Source organism: Octopus sinensis, linkage group LG17, assembly GCF_006345805.1.
Source record: "Octopus sinensis linkage group LG17, ASM634580v1, whole genome shotgun sequence".
NCBI classification, from domain to species: Eukaryota; Metazoa; Mollusca; class Cephalopoda; order Octopoda; family Octopodidae; genus Octopus; species Octopus sinensis.
In genome coordinates this window covers 37,487,719-37,506,600 of record NC_043013.1, presented here as the reverse complement: position 1 = coordinate 37,506,600, position 18,882 = coordinate 37,487,719, and the positions used below count along the sequence as shown (strand labels likewise).

Genomic DNA, 18,882 nt, shown 5'->3' with positions numbered 1-18,882 from the left:
GTGTGACGTCCTATAACTGTCTCTCTACTTTCCAAGGTCTTCCCTGTTTTACGTAATTTGAGAAATTTCGAAATTTGGTATATTGAAATAATTTTCCAAGTTAAATCCAATTTTACTACGTATTTCTTCAAGACAAACTGCAGGAAAATGTTACTTAAGATAACCTTGATTAATTTTACGTAATCAGAAAACAGGATTAGGAAGACGGTATTTTCTACATGATATCTGTCTATCTCAAAATAAAAACAAGATCATGAGGAAGAGGAATCTTTATTTAACAAACGAAAGCAAGGAACATGGAATAAATAAAGATTTATATTAAATATTCTATTGTAAAAATTGAATGACAACAACAGGCTATTCAGCTACTTTAAAATGAACGTACACACAAACGCAGACGTACATACATATATACATATATCTATATTAAAGATTTTTGTGGAGGCGCAATGGCCCAGTGGTTAGGGCAGCGGACTCGCGGTCGTAGGATCGCGGTTTCGATTCCCAGACCGGGCGTTGTGAGTGTTTATTGAGCGAAAACACCTAAAAGCTCCAAGAGGCTCCGACAGGGATGGTGGTGATCCCTGCTGTACTCTTTCACCACAACTTTCTCTTACTTCATGTTTCTGTTGTACCTGTATTTCAAAGGGCCGGCCTTGTCACGCTGAATCACCCCGAGAACTACGTTAAGGGTACACGTGTCTGTGAAGTGCTCAGCCACTTACACGTTAATTTCACGAGCCCGCTGTTCCGTTGATCGGATCAACCGGAACCCTCGTCGTCGTAACCGACGGAGTGCTTCCATCCCATCCATTAAACATTTTTATTTTAATAATTCTTACCTTTGAAGGTTATTTTTTCCATGCTGACCACTTGATGAAATCGTTATTTTATTTTTAAATTAACGATCTTATATAATATATATATATATATATGCGAAAGTACATGACTAATATATCTACACCAGTTTTTGATTGCTATTTTAACTTATGAACCCCAAGTGATGAAAAGCAATGATGACTTAGTTGGGCTATGAAATCGGCTCGATTTGACGGAAGTTAATATCAGAAACGTTAAAAACCATGTGTAATATTCTTTCGTCCTGTATATCTGAAGAATTTTCATTTCCCTTGAAGACACTTCACATAAGATTTTTTTTAAACGCACTTCTCTTCATATCTATAATGAGGTCTTACAATCTGTGTTACAACAAGCATTTTGTTTTTCACATAATCTTATCTATCTATCTATCTATCTATCTATCTATCTATCTATCTATCTATCTATCTATCTATCTATCTATCTATCTATCTGCATACAGACACACATATTCGTATATATATTTGTAAAAAAAAAAAATTATCAGAACTCGCATTTTATATGATATGTGACCTAATTTTTCCTCACACCATGATGTTTCATTGAATATTTGAGGCAACTTAATAATAATGAACCCATTATATATAGAGGTCTTACAAATATTCTATTATAATTGGGATCTCCTTAGATTGTATAAATTTTCCATTCAGAGTTTTAGATGTTTCTGCCATTGTTACACGTTGGCACCATGTGAAGACGTATACTAAGTATGAATGCCTCTATGCACGCAGTATGTATTTATACATATGTCTTGAATATCTTATATATATATATATATAGACACATACGTATATATGTAAGCATATATATGTGTATGTATGTCTGTATGTATACATATATGTATATATGCATATATTCATATATACATACATACATACATATATATATATATATATATATATTATATATATATATATATATATATATAAATATAATCATATATGCTTATATTATTTCAGGCTGAAAAAGAATGTGTTCAAATATGTGTGCATAATTGATATTAATTTTAATAATATTTGTTTGATTTTTTTTCTTCCTTTTTTACTTTTTTTTCGTTCATTCTGTCTACTTTTTCTAACAGTGTTTTTGTTCGGATGGTAACATTTTAAATTTTTCATATTTTTTTATATTTCTTAATTTTTTTTCCTTACATGCAACCATTGTTCTATGCTCACTTTTTCCTTTAACACCTCAGGTGAATTTCTTAATTCTTTATCGTTCTTTGTAGCATGTATATGTATATATTTATATGTATGCTTGTATATATGTATAAAATAATACACGCACGCACACTCAAACACACATATAAAAATATACTACGGGTAAATAGCGTATGTATAAGAACGTGTGTGAGTGTGTACACCTAGTTATGTATATATATATATATATATATATATATAATATATATTATATATATTATATATTATATATATATAATATATATATATATATATTATATATATATATATATATATATATATATATATACATATATATATATATATTTACACAAACACAAACACACAAACACATGCCCTAACATTTATCAAGTCTTACACTTAGCGTTATTTTATTTAGCTATATTTTATTCTATTAAAAGTTTTTCATTTATCAGTGGGGCATTGATGAATATAGGTTATTAAAGTAGAGGCCACAATAGTCCACACTGAACCGCATAGTGTTCGTTAATTATTATTCCGCTATTACCCCGGGTGTGATAGGAAGATTAATTAATCTTAGAACAACTGGAACCTAGAGAGCAAATTTAATCTGTGAGGCCAGTTTATCTGTCTTATATATCTTATATACAATTTGTGTGGAGAAGTAATGGCCGAGTGGTTAGGGCAGTAGACTCGCGGTCATAGGATCGCGGTTTCGATTCCCAGACAAGGTGTTGTGAGTGTTTATCGAACAAAAACATCTAAAGCTCCACGAGGCTCAGACAGACTGTGGTGGTGAACTCTGCTGTATTCTTTCACCATAAGTTTCTTTCCCTCTTGCTTCCTGTTTCTGTTGTACCAGTATTTCAAAGGGCCAGCCTTGAGACACTCTATCTCACGTTGAATCTCCCCGAGAACTACGCTAATGTTACGCGTGTCTGTGGAGTGCACAGTCACTTGCGCGTTAATATCACGAGCAGGCTGTTCCGTTGATCGAATCAACTGGAACCCTTGTCGTCGTAACCGACGGAGTGACACGAGTATATACAATTTGTAACCTTGAGAGTCAATGTACAAAAAATATCTCTAACATTTTACAGGTCATGACTTCAATTCATGCATGTGAACATAGAAAGCACATACGAATCTTTTAGTTAAAGTCTACATTCGAGAAAAATAAACTTAATTTCACATGTTTCAGTCATGTGACTGCAGCCATGTATATGAAAATAAAACGTGTATATATTCTAATACGCATTTGTATTTAGACGCATATATGTATATATATATGATCATAGACGGTCTATACATGCATCTACACGCATATAAAACTCAGATGCATGTATAGACACACATATATATATTTTTTTCTTCCTTTCTCTCTGTAAATATGTATATATCCCACCCAACAGATACATATAGTACTGTTTACCGATGCTATTAAACTTTTTAAATGTTGATTGTTATGATTGTGGGAAAGCTAAGCGGTTAGAGATCATGGGTGAATAATAATAATAATAATAATAATAATGATAATAATAATAATCAACAATTCATAGGATAAAGTAATATGTTATACTTATTTTGTAACATACATTATGTATATTGTGATGAATTAATGTAAATGATATATGTAATTTTTCTGACTTTTACTAAGAAGTAGCACTGTATGAAGACGTGGAAAGTTTAACTGAAATTTAATGGAAAAGCGAAATCGGACATCTTAGCGTGAATTGTTTCAGCATATGTATTCACAAACACACTCACACACACGCGCAATCAACACACACCATATACATACATACATACACACACATTATATATATATATATATATATATATATATATATATATATATATATATATATATATATATATAATATATATATATATATATATATATTATATTAAGCAATAAAGGGTTTAGCAACGAATTGCCTTACCACATACCGAATTTAGAATAGCAGTCAAAGGGTATAGCTATTTCTTCTACTAAAAAGGGAGATCTCAGTAAAAACAGCAATTGGAAGGCAGACAAACAGGTAAGAGAGAATGAATTGACTGCAATCTATCATACATTTTAAGTTATCTACGGACGTACGTTTCGAAATCAAGTTTTTAGGAAAGCATAAGAATTAAATATTAAATAATTCTATCTTACCGAAACTTCTTTTCTCTTCAGCGTAGAATACTATAATCATAAATGATTATATATTGAATTTTGAGATACTAGAAGGCACCAACTCAACTCAGTATCAGAGCGAGCTAGAATCCGCAACTAGTATCACCGAATTCAATTTGTGAATGAAACGATTGTGTCACCAGCCCCTTCCCACCCGCGTGTAGCCAAAACAAGATGCTGTGGTCATCTACTGAGATAAAATATGGTTATCCGTAATAATGAAGGGTGAAATTAATTAATTTGGAATAATTATCAATTACACCAATGAATTCGGTGATACTAGTTGCGGATTCTAGCTCGCTCTGATACTGAGTTGAGTTGGTGCCTTCTAGTATCTCAAAATTCAATATATAATCATTTATGATTATAGTATTCTACGCTGAAGAGAAAAGAAGTTTCGGTAAGATAGAATTATTTAATATTTAATTCTTATGCTTTCCTAAAAACTTGATTTCGAAACGTACGTCCGTAGATAACTTAAAAATGTATGATAGATTGCAGTCAATTCATTCTCTCTTACCTGTTTGTGTCTGCTTCCAATTGCTGTTTTTACTGAGATCTCCCTTTTTAGTAGAAGAAATAGCTATAACCCTTTGACTGCTATTTCTAAATTCGGTATGTGGTAAGGCAATTCGTTGCTAAACCCTTTATTGCTTAGTATTACTTAAATTTTCCTCGAATGAGGCTTTTACATGCCGAAGACTACTTGGTGTAATTGATAATTATTCCAAATTAATTAATTTCACCCTTCATTATTACGGATATATATATATATATATATATATATAATAAATCTTTGAACGAGGTATAAACAGTTGCTGCACGATAATTTGAAGTATATATGCCACCTAAATGTGGCTAACCACTAAGGATGGATGCTAGTGTATCTTGGGGCTACAAGCTACAGTAGCATCCTTCTTTAGTGGTTAGCCACATTTAGCTGGCAAATATACTTCACACATACACACACATACACACACACACACCACACACATATATATATATATATATATATTTATATATACACATATATAATATATATGTTGCTGTCTACCAAGTCCACCGACAAGGCCTTGCTCGGCTCGAGGCTACAGCAGAAGATACTTTCCCAACCTATATATATATATATATATATATATATATATATATATATATATATATATATATATATATATATATATATACAGGATTTGGACATAATAATGGAAACACCTAGCATCATAGCATCATAATTTTGAAATATCTATAAGACCGTCAAAAATTTGTTTATTTTCATATTGCTTGTTTTATTATTAAAGTTGCTTAATATGTTTTGCTAAAATTGCTGTTTCTTTTCAGATGTCATCAGAAAAAGTAGTATTTATAATTCCTTAAACTGACACATATATCAGACTTTTCAAGTAGTCAAATAGTTTGTGCTCGTATGGCAGGTGCTAGCGTAACTAAAGCAGCCGAAATGTTTGATGTATCAAGAAGTACTGTCTCGAAAGTAAATACAGCCTTTGAGAAAGACAGAAAAACCTCCTCGTCAGAATAAAACTCCGGAAGAAAACCAAAATTTTCAGATAAGGACCTTCGGACTCTTACGCGAATTTTAGAAAGCATCACAAGAGTACACCTCCCAAATCTACTGCAATGCTTAATGACCACCTCAAGAACCTAGTTTCCAGAAAAGTTGTTCGCTGTGAGCTGCACAAAGCCGGATTTCACGGGGGAGGGCTGCAATCAGAAAAGCACTACTTAAAAAAAATAAGTTGCAAAGCGTTTAAAGCGGACTAAAAGCCTACGGAATTGGTCCCTAGAGCAGTAGAAGAATATTATTTTCTCGAGCGAGTCTTTCTTATTTCCGAACACCGGCCGAGGAAACGAGTGAAAACACCCAAAAGAAGCATTTGACCCAGACTGAATTCTTCAAACTTTTAAACATCGAGGAAGAGCTGCGATGATCTGGGGGACAATATATTGGAAAAAAGCCAGTCCGATGATATCCCTTCATGCCAGAATTAATAGTTAAGTCTATTAAAGCAATTTATATGATCAAATTCTTCCTATGGTTGCGGAACTATTTCCGGAGGGAAACACAATCTTTCAGGATTATAATGCAACAATTCACACAGCTTAAGTTCTTACTGAATTAAAAGAGGAACATTTTAGTGAAGTTACACATCGTATCTGACCACCATATAGTCCCCAGTTCTCAGTATTATTGAACACTTATGGGGCATTTTAGAAAAACAAGTAAGGAATCGATATCTTCCACCATCATCACTACAAGAACTGGAGACTGTTTTAACTGAAGAAGGGACAAAAATTCTTTTGGAAACAATTCAAACTTTGTACGAGTCTATACCTCGTAGAATTCAAGCTATAATATCCTGGAAACAGCTGTAAGACCTTTTTATAAATGTTTTAAATCCTTCTGAAGGAAAAGAATTATGTGTGTGTGTGTAGAGTCAATTATATATATTTATCTCTCTCTCTCTCTCTCTCTCTCTCTCTCTATATATATATATATATATTATATATATATATATATATATTTATATAGATATATATATATACATACATATACATATGTATACATGCATACAAAGAGATAGATTGATAGGTAGACGGTAGATACATACATATAATTCTAGTTATATATACATATATATATAATTATATAATTATGCGTATATGTGTCTGTATTTTAAATGATGAAATGTTGAAATAAGGAAATACATATGTCACACCACATAGTGCCAATTAATCGCATTTAATGACACCAACATATTTATAATGACTATGATTCTTATTATTTCACTCTGTTCTCTAAAATCTCTGATGGCAAGGCAAAATTATATTCATTTGATCATTTAAAATAGAGAAACTTTTAAGAAGTTTTTTTAATGTTGGATATCTTAAAGGAAAATATACAAATTCAAAAGCACAAACGTAATATAATACGAAATATATAAATAAACAAATATATACTTTGACAACTGATGATGATATGACTCCATAACAACAACAACAACAAAATAAAAATAAATAATGATAATGATAATAATAATAGTAATAATAATAAAACTAATAGTAATAATAAAATTAACAATAATGATAATAATAATATTATTATTATTATTATTATTATTATTATTATTATTATTAATAGTAATAGTAATAATAATAATAATAATAATAATAATAATAATAATAATAATAATAATAATAATAATAATAATGATAATGATATATATTAGTCTTGAATAAAACGAAAGTGATTATAAAAAGGCAGCAAAAACAAAAGAAATTAATACGAATAATGATATTTGTGATAATGATGATGGTGATGATGATGATGATGATGATGATGATGATGATGATGATGTCAAATAACAATAACAAGACGACAACAAAAGCATCCAGAAAATGAGGGTAATGATAATAGAAATTAAGTGAAATACTGCAGACATCCATAAATAAGAACGTAAACTACGCACCTCGCTGATTGTTAAATACTTCTTTACTGGCTTACAGCAATCTTCATCAACACTTTTAAATGATCATACAGTTTAATGAGTTACCGCTATTAACACACACACACAAACGCACATATGCACTCAAACATACTTATATATATATAATATACGTGTGTGTATCTGTGTGAGTCTCTCTCTCTCTCTCTCTCTCTCTCTCCCTCTCTCTCTCTATACATATATATACATATATGATTTGGTGGTTCATAATGTTTAATGTGGATATTGCGAATATTTACGATGCGTTCATCAGAGATAGTTTAATAATTAGTGCATCAATCCAATTGTGAAATATGCTGAGCGTGAAATATTCTTAATTGTTTTCTTTGCCAGAATCATAAAAATTCACATATGCTATTCTTCTTTCACCATCTATACCCGCGGCCAGCATCATATATATATATATATGCAATTTTTCATATATGAATGCATATAGGTATACATGCACAGAAACATACACATAAAAATATATATGCATTATGTAAAAAAAAAATCTTCCTACATTTTCATACATTTCTACATATTTTACTTACGTGTATACGTGTTTATATGTATGTGGATATATATATATATATATATATATATATATATATATATATATACACACACATACATACATACACACACACACGCACACACACACACACACACTCACACACACACATATATATATATATAGAGAGAGAGATTACGTACGTAGTTACAAAAATATTCATAAATGCACACATATTGACATACGAATACTTGCATAGAGAGTTACCTACATATGTTTCTATAAATATGCATGTATCGCCACATTCAAATTCACACTCTCATTCTTACAATGATTATCACAAGGAAAAAAGAGTAATTAAAACAGATACATAAATAAATACCAATCCAAGCTGATAGCGACATACTTCCGTATTTATACGTCTCGTAATTACGTACTTCTTACATAGTTGTATATGAAGGTACGCAACATCGCATTTCTCAACGTACGTCAATTGAAACATTTTTAAATAGTTTTAAAATGGTTTGTTTTCGAAAGTTTCATTAAAGCTAAAATATGCATACATGAAATCGTGTGCCTTCGTGTGTCTGACTGAATATATTTGAAAGCATATTGACTTCCTTTATGTATCTTTATATGAAGTGATATATTTATAATATTTATGCGTTTTCTTAACAACTTCTAAATATACCAACTTAAATTTGATGGAAGTAATTTTTTATCAAATATTTTGTTGATTATATCGTCATTCATACATCCAGAAACAAAAGGATTCTCCCCTCCCCCTCGTCTAGCATTTCAAGTATTGCCATATATCACCTGCTACGCAATGTCATGCTCAAACCCATTTTTTACCTGTATTCATATAGGTTTCTCTAATTGCCTACCGCAAAACGTGTAATTTTTCATTTGTTACTCATTTATCAATTTCATTTAAGTCTTAATCCATTAGCATAAGTCATTAGCACACTCTTGACTTGCAGGTTGTATGTTGGTTATAAAACTTTCAGTTATAATCTACATAAATCAGTGGGGTGTGTAACAAATTAAGAGACCGTATGTGGGACGTGTCGACTTATCTGAGGGAGTCTAAAATTACCTAAGGAATTTTCAAGAAGCTTTTTGCGGTGCATTCCATGTTCTGCATTTCTTCAGATTGCATAGAAATTCTGATGTAAGCATGGTCATGTTTACATAATGCTGTCTTTTATGACAGTGCTGACCTACCATAACCAACTTAATTTTAGGAGAAAGCAAGATTCAAGATGTCTTAAATTGTAGAACAAGGGTTGGCATTCTTTTTTCATAATTGACCCTTTCATGTAATAATTGAAAATACTTAGACCTCGTCATGTAAATTTCTGAAATGTAATTAAAGAGTATAATTAATAGGACTTGTTTTTTATTTGAAAAACAACAATTACTTTCTTTTTAAGTGTCATTATCGCATTTTAATCAGAATATTTAAGTAATTTAATGAAAAGTCTTAACGATATCGGAATGTTTATTATGACATATGTGCTTGGAAAACACTAGTTATGTCATCAGGGGACCTCGAGACTCGAGACCCGTGAGGTTTTCGCTTAAATTACGGCAACATTCAAGATATAGTTCAGTAATAATTTAGCACCTTTACCGCTCGAAATCGTTTCAAATGACAATCAGCACCTTGGATAATTAAGTAAACACACCCACCATCACGGATCAATGGTTCCGACCAATGGATGAGAGGGAAGGCCTGAATTTGTCAGTACTTGATCCATATAGGAAGAATTATTGGATAAACCCAAATGCTTATTTTACTCACAGCTTATCCTGCTAACAGAAGGCATTATAGGGCAGATTGGAATGCAAAACACAAACGTCATACTTTTAGTAAGTTTGTGATGTATATATCTGTAACAAGATTTCCCGCAGTCAAAGAATATCGTTTGACGACGCTAAGTTTAAGTACAGCTAAACTCTAACGAGCCTACTTCGTGGCCATGAATTTTTAAACGTCATTTGGGTAGAGAGATATTATCGCGAGACGCTAAAATACATTTGGCCTCAAAAGCTGAGGAAACGAGAATCTTGTATTGTGTTCTGTATTTTAATAAGTTTTTGTGTGTATGTGTGTATATGTGTGCGAGTGTGTCTGTGTGTATGTGCGTGAGTGTTTGAGTTTATATCAGTAATCTTTCGACTATTGCGGGTTTTACATTCCAGCCGCTCCCCACCCCCCGCGATACATGAGAATCCGCGAAGTAGAAACTGTGCAGTATATTTCTTTTATTATTTTTAGAATTTGTATATATTTATATTATTATAAATGCAAAACAACACCACAGAGTTTCGACGTAAGCTTAAATGATAAATCGCGATAGGTGAACCGCGATATGGCGAGAAATTACTCTATTTAAATGTGCATTTATAGTCTTTTATTCATCTGTCCGTGAAAGTATCCATAAGTGCTCATATATATTTCGCGCTGACAAATGTATTTACAGGCAAAAATTCTTATACAATTCTTGGCATTTTACACATCTTTTTTCCTGAACCACTGACACTTTGCTGTTAACATCTTCAAATATATCGGCATATACGTATACATGCCTCCATTTTCACAAGCGCATATATATATACAAGCACGCACACATACATATACAAAAATGTAAACAGGCGCATACACTGTACGCAAACGTATGTTTGCATATTATACACTCACAGACACACACTCAAACACACATACATACATAGGTAAGTATGTATGTATATATATATACATATATACATACATACACATATAATTACATTTAGATATGAATATGTATTTATATATGTCTACGGAAAATATGTATGTATTTATGTATATATATATACACATATACACACGTATATATGTGTTTCTATGTGTATGCACATAAGTGTAGTAATATGTTATATATATACTTATAAGTATGTATTCATGTATATATGTATAATAGAATTGCTTACCCATACACCGTACATATTAAAACTTTCAGATGCAAGCGAGCTTTCTGATTGATCGTATTGAAAATACAACTGGGATTTCTTTGTTTGACGTTTTCGAATTAGTTTGTTTCACAAATTGGTGTTGATTTTCACCGTCTCTACTGGTATTGCTTTCACACTCAAAGCTTGATGTAGATATATTTAACGCTTTGACGACCGAGAAACAATTAAAGAAAGCAACATACGAATATTTAAACAAAATCATATATATATATATATATATATATATATATATGTGTGTGTGTGTGTGTGTGTTTGTGTGTGTGTGTGTGTATGGAGGAAAATAAGAAACTCAAATTAGAAAATGGAGAACTAAAAATAGGAAAAAATATATAAAATTTAGTAGTTATAGTTGGAATGCAACTATAAAAGTTTATCTGAATTTGGCATGAGTCTAGCAATTTTGAGGATGTGGTAAGTCGAGTCAGAGAGTCAAATTATTTCTTTCGTACTTCATTTTATTGACAACGATTTTTAGGAAGATGAAAGAATGAGGTGATTTCGGACGTCATTGAATGCAAAAAATTAAGGAATCGGAACAAATCCCACAAAACTATATTTTCCGACATTCTTCCACTTCTGCCAGATCTTCGGTTAAGCAAATATGATCAAAAATGTATTCTACTATTACTACTACTACTACTACTACTACTACTACTACTACTACTACTACTACCACAACCACCACCACCATCACCACCACCACAACCTTACTACTACTATTGCTACCACCACTAATATTATTACTACTAACACCACCACCACCACCACCACCACTAATACTACTACTACTACTGCTGCTACTACTACTACTACTACTACTACCTACTACTACTACTACTACTACTACTACTACTAACAATAATAATAAAAATAATATGTTCATTTCGGAGGTCGTTGAATGTGAAAAAGTGACACAAACTGTATGTACCAAGAAAAAGAGGTGGGGAAGAGGACTTATTGGATGCGAACACAGCATTATAGCAGAAGAAAACAACATAGCATGGTATGTGAAAAATGCCACAGAACTGCTATTATTAGAAGTAAGAAGGTCAGGATGAAAGATTGTAAAGATACAGCACTATACAAGAAATAGTAAACGAATGAAACTGAAAATAGGTGGGCAAAGAAAAGAATGAAGGATCAACTTCATAGGGATGTTGAAGGTATGACAAAGAAAAAAATATGGCTGTGGATGACTAAAAGTGGTTAAAAACCGGAAACGGAGGCTCTAATTTGTGCTGCCGAAGAGTAAGCACTAAGAACAAATTACATAAAATACAGAATAGACAACACGGCAGAAAGTGATGTGCAGAATCTATGGACAGAAAGGTGAAACCGTATGGCATATTACCAGCAACGTACACCACTACCCTAGAAGGAATATAACGGTGAAACCGTATGGCATATTACCAGCCAATGTACGCCACTAGCCTAGAAGGAATATAAGAGACACCACGACAATATAACCAGGCTTGTCCATTGGACACTTTGCCACAAGTAAGGACCTGACAGACCAAAAAATTGGAACGATCACAAACCTGAAGTCATCGTCGAAAACAGAAATGCAAAGATCCTGTGGGATTTTATGATTCAGTGCGACCATGAGATGAAGAATAGGAAGTCGGGTATAGTTTTAATTGAGAAAGAAAACAAACTACACTGGATCATATACATAGCATGCCCAGCTGACAACAAGGTATGCGATAAGGAAGAAAGAAAAGTCGAGAGATGACAGGTTAGTTTGGGAATTTAAGCAGTTGTGGTCGATTAAAAAGTGGCAGTAGTACCAATAATTGTCGGAGCCCTGGGAACAGTTCGCAAAAATCTCGAGAAGTACGCACAAGTCCTACAGTCGAATTGTTGGACTAAAATCTTCGATGTGGTGCTGAAGTATGGCCGAAGTCAAATGACAACAATAAAAGATTTATTATCGCAATATATATATATATATACACAGACATGCAGGAAGTAAATAGACACCTTTAATTTTCAACATTTCTCATCTAGGTATCTTAATATGTAACATTTTTTATGTTTTGCACATGACACATTCAACTAGAATCTCACCACTATTTAATAAGCTTAATCGTAATTATAATCCAAACTAAGACATCATCGGAATGACACACTTAAGTTAACACTTAACAAAATATAAATAACTAATGTCTAGGGATATTATATAGATTATAAGATGAAATAACTTTTCATAAACTTTGGGAAATTGGCTTAAAAATTTCCGTTCTCGAATGAATATACATTTGGAATTTTTGTATATTATTTCATATATTTTTATAGAATGTCACCTGGTTCTTTTCTAATCGGTATTTTAACTTTAATTTCTATGTTAATATTAATCATTTGTTTCCACCCAACTCCAATTTATTTCTCTTCTTCTTCTTCTTCTTCTTCTTCTTCTTCTTCTTCTTCTTCTTCTTCCTCCTCCTCCTCCTGCTAGCCCTCCTCATCCTTCTTTTTCTTCTTTATCATCATCATCATCATCAGATAATCTTTTTCTACTACTACTACTACTACTACTACTACTACTACTACTACTACTATTACTACGACTACTATTACTACTACTACTACTACTACTGCTGCTGCTGCTGCTCTTTCTTCTACTACTGCAGCTGCTCTTACTGCTGCCACTACTTTACCCCTTCGTCGTTGTCATCGCCGTCCTCCTCCTCCTCCCTCTCCTCCTCACCTTCTGTTACGTTTTTTTGGTTTTGTTTTTCTCTTGCTACTTTCTCTATTTAAATATATTTTCTCTAATTTTTCTCACATTTTCTTGCTCAAAACTCCTAAATAACATTTTCTCCAAAGTCGGAATTATTTTTGATGAAAATTATGTCAGTGATGCCTGAAGCAGCTGCGGAGGAGGGGGATGAGAATGAATTTATAAATAAATGAACGTTAAATAAAATGAGCAAATCTTTAAGATGAATAAATAAAACAGATAAGAAGCAGTAGAAATTAAATATACATCACGTAAACGCTCATAGAAACACAGTCTCGGGAAGTTTTGTGATATTGAGCTATCATTGAAATTTGCAGGCTAAGCTGGAATTAAATAATAAATTGCCATCTAATACCTTTAAATGTGCCGATTGCAATTGCCATATAACTTAATTTGTTCGTTAAATGAAGAATCCTCCTCCTCACTACAATTATCTCTTTCTCTCTTCCCTCTTTCTTTCTCTATACTTATTCTCCCTCTCTCTTTCTCTCTCTCTCTCTCTCTCTCTATTTAATCCTTCCTTACATTTCACTCTAAGCGTCTGCCTTATGTCACTCGCTTAGACTTATTTCGCCTATCCATTTTATTTCGACAAAACAGTATAGTTATATGTGTTTTGCGGTTTTCTGCTTGTTTCTATTTTTATTGCCTTTGATAGAATGAAAGTTAAAGTGAAACCGAGATATTGAAATATACACGCATAAACCTAATTACCAAAAACGTATCACAGAGATATATACGTAAGTGTTTATATATATATATATATACACACAAATGGATGGATGTATATAAGGGTGTGTGTCTCTCTCTCTCCATATATATATATATATATATATATATATATATTTGTATATACATATACATATACTAACATATATGAATGTATATGTTCGTGTCTGTGTTTTTCCCACAAACCGTCGCTTGACAACCGATGTTCGTGTGTCTACGTCCCCGTAATATAGCGGTTCGGAAAAATAGACCGATAGAATAAATACTAGGCTTACAAAACATAAGATCTGGGGGTCAATTTGTTCGACTGAAAGCTGGTGCTCCAGCATTGCCGCAGTCAAATGACTGAAACAAATAGAAGTGTAAAAGAGTGCATATATAAAATGTGTACGTGATATACACATGTGTACGTTATTATTATACTAAATAAAAAAACGTGATACTTATGAGCAACACAATACACAACAATTTACGAATGAGATCAGTCAAAGCAATATGAAAACGCTCGTTGGGCACATTTATAAAACGAAAAAGAGAAAAGCTCTGAAAAGCGAAAAAGAATTAATATTTGAAGGAAGAGAGGGAACCAGATACCGAGGAAATACTTTTAACTAATTAAAATATTATCCAATCAAAATACAGCATGCATGAAACCACGTAGCGGTCGCCGGCCTATATACAAATCATCGACACACCATGGTCTACAGCAAAGTATATTTAACTCTTAACGTCTGTAATCTTTATAATTACAGATAATAATTATCTCGATAGCATATATACATACATACATACATACATACATACATACATACATATATATATATATATGGGGGGAGGGGTGCAGGAAATAAATAGACACCTGTAAGTTTCAAAATCTTTTACTTGATTTTAATACGCTGAAAGCGAAGTTTTCTTCTAGCTGCGCGTCCATAATATCCAAGCTTATGCAGATATGTAACACACGTTCTTGGTCTAACTTCTAGCTGTTTTGCAATGACAGAAGCCTTCGAACGGGGTTCGTTTTCCACAATTCTCTTCAAACAGTGAAGCTTCCTTTCCAAGGGCCCAGGTCGACCGGGACATCAATCTGTTGATTCTTTCCTTGGCTTTCGAATTGCACTATAACTCTATTAAAAGTAGCAAGAGGAATTTGAAGATTTTCCGGAATATTTCGCTGGCTAAGAACAGCTTCAGATTGCCCAACAATACGACCTGTTTGAAAATCTAACAATTCTGCTGAATTTTTTGTGCCTGGCATGGATACTATTCGCAAATATTTAATATAATGGCACCTGGAATGAACAAGAATAATTACATTGTAGATTCTACAACGCTGAAAGCATATTAAGATGCTTAGATGAGAAACTTTGAAAATTTAAGATGTCTATTTACTTCCTGGATGTCTCTGTGTGTATATATGTATATATATATATATATATATATATATATAATATATATATATATATATATATATATATATATATAATATTGCAATAATAGATCTTCTTTTATTGTTGCAGGCATTTGACTGTGGTCATACTGCAACAGCACATCGAAGGATTTGAGTCAACAAATCGACTGTAGGACTTATTTCGTTAAGCCTACTGCTTATACTAATATTAAGCCTACTATTTATTCTATCGGTCTTTTTGGCTCAACCACTAAGTGATGGGGCCGGGAAAGGCCCCAGCACCCGCTGTCAAGTGGTGGTGAGGTGACAAACACAGACACAGAAAACACTTACATGGATATATATATACGTATATAATTATGCATACATCTATACGATAGGCTTCTTTCAGTTTCTGTCTACTAAATCCTCTCACGGCTTTGCTTGGCCCGAGGCTACAGTAGAAGATACTTGCCCAAGGTGCTTCGCAATGGGACTCGACCCGGAGTCATGTGGTTGCGATGTTAACTTCGTACCACACAGCCAAGCCATATAAATGTATATATATATATATATATGTGTGTGTGTGTGTGTGTGTGTGTGAGTTTGTGTGTGTGTGTGTGTGTGTGTGTGTTTGTGTGTGTGTGTGTGTGTGTGGTGTGGAGGCGCAATGGCCTAGTGGTTAGGGCATCGGACTCGCAGTCGTAGGATCGCAGTTTCGATTCCCAGACCGGGCGTTGTGAGTGTTTATCGAGCGAAAACACCTAAAGCTCCACGATGCTCCGGCAGGGGGTGGTGTCGATCGCTGATGTACTCTTTCGCCACAACTTTCTCTCACTCTTTCTTATTATCTCTTTCTGCTTGTTTATCTCTTTCTGTCTACGAAATCCTCTCACACGGCTTTGCTTGACCCGAGGCTACAGTAGAATATACTTGCCCAAGGTGCTTCGCAATGGGACTCGACCCGGAGTCACGTGGTTGGGATGTTAACTTCTTACCACACAGCCAAGCCATATAAATGTATATATATATATGTATGTATATATATATATATATATATATATATATATATATATATTCTGTTGGCCTGCTCGCTTAGCCAGCGGGTGGCGTCATTTGAAGGCTAAAACAATGCGAAGCGCATTGTGAGCAGCGATGTGTAACAACAACTGATAGCCTGGTCGGTCACGGTGATCACGGTGATATATATTATGTATATATATATACATATATATATAGATAAATAGATAGATAGATATAGATATAAATATATATTTATATATAATATATATATATAAATTCATATATGTATAATCATATAGGTATAATATGCTTAAGGCGGCGAGCTGGCAGAATCGTTAGCATGCCGGGCGAAATGCTTAACGATATTTCATCTGCCACTACGTTCTGAGATCAAATTCCACCGAGGTCGACTTTGCCTTGCGGGGTCGATAAATTAAGCACCATTTGCGTATTTCGGTCAATCTAATCGACTGGCCCCCACCCCAATATTTTCGGGCCTTGTGCCTAGAGCTGAAAAGAATAAACCGGGCTCGATCTTATGCACGGTCAATTGGAGCAATATCAAGCTCGGCCTATTGGAGCACGTTTTAGCAAACGGTGTATCGTTTCTAGGTCAGGTAGAATTTTCCACTTGCTGACATGGGAATGTGCTTAGCTTAGAATTGCTGATATTCTACATTTTGAATGCTTCCTTTTAGTTGCCATATTAAATCTCTTCTCTCCTCTCTCTCTCCTCTCTCTCTCTCTCTCTTACTTTTTCTCTTTCTTTCCTCTCCAAATTTCATACGTACATAAATATACATAGACATACATGCATATATATATATATATACATATATTATACATATATATATATCACATACACATTATATATATATGTATGTGTGTGTATATATATATATATATTTATGTATTATATAATATATATATATATATAGTTATCAGTAAAATTTTATTGTCATGTAAATCCACAGCTTCTAACCATTATTTATAAATAACAATTACAGTACCTGTTCGCAACAAGTAAAGAGGATTCGACTGGACCTTAGAGTCAAATGCGTTTACATTCCCGTCAGCTATCGCTTACCTTCTTCTAGATGTTCTCTAATAAATTGTATTGTAACCCCACTATTATTATGTGCCTTACTAAAGAGGAGGTCTGATTTGAATATTTCACTCATTTTCAACGATACCTCTACGTTGCAGACACATAATTTACTACTCACACACACACACAACACACATACACTCACATAAACACACGTGCACCTATATATAGGGAGCCCATAAATCACCATTATAATTTCAAAATTTTGAATAAACAACTAGTTTCCTCAAACTTTCAAAACACACGTAAGATCCATTGTTTGCGTGCTACACATCTATATGATACAACAACATAAACTGTGGAAATTGTAAAAAACAATTTATGAACACCACATATATAATTATATATATATATATATTATATATATACTATATATATATTATATATATATATATAATATATATATATTATATATAGGGAGAATACACGAAAAAAGCAAAAGACGAGGACAGGTGGTGTAGAAAACAAACAGATGTATAACGCTCGGGAATTGAAAAAGTCTTTTTACTTCGAGCCTACGCCCTTCCGCAGAAAGGAACTCAGAAAGAAACGAGGAGAGAAACAAGGAGAGAAAAATAATGTGTGTAGTGGCTAATATATATATTATATATACACACACACACATATTCCGCGAATGCG

The 18,882-nt window shown here is 32.9% G+C and overlaps 1 long non-coding RNA gene across 1 annotated transcript in view; it reads left to right on the top strand.

The window, feature by feature from the left end:
• Positions 1-625: 625 nt before the first annotated feature.
• Positions 626-18,882, top strand: part of LOC118766658 — a 19,121-nt gene continuing 864 nt past the window's right edge. The window contains exon 1 of the long non-coding RNA XR_005002583.1: positions 626-709. This is a non-coding gene — a long non-coding RNA (uncharacterized LOC118766658). The remainder of the gene's footprint in view (positions 710-18,882) is intronic.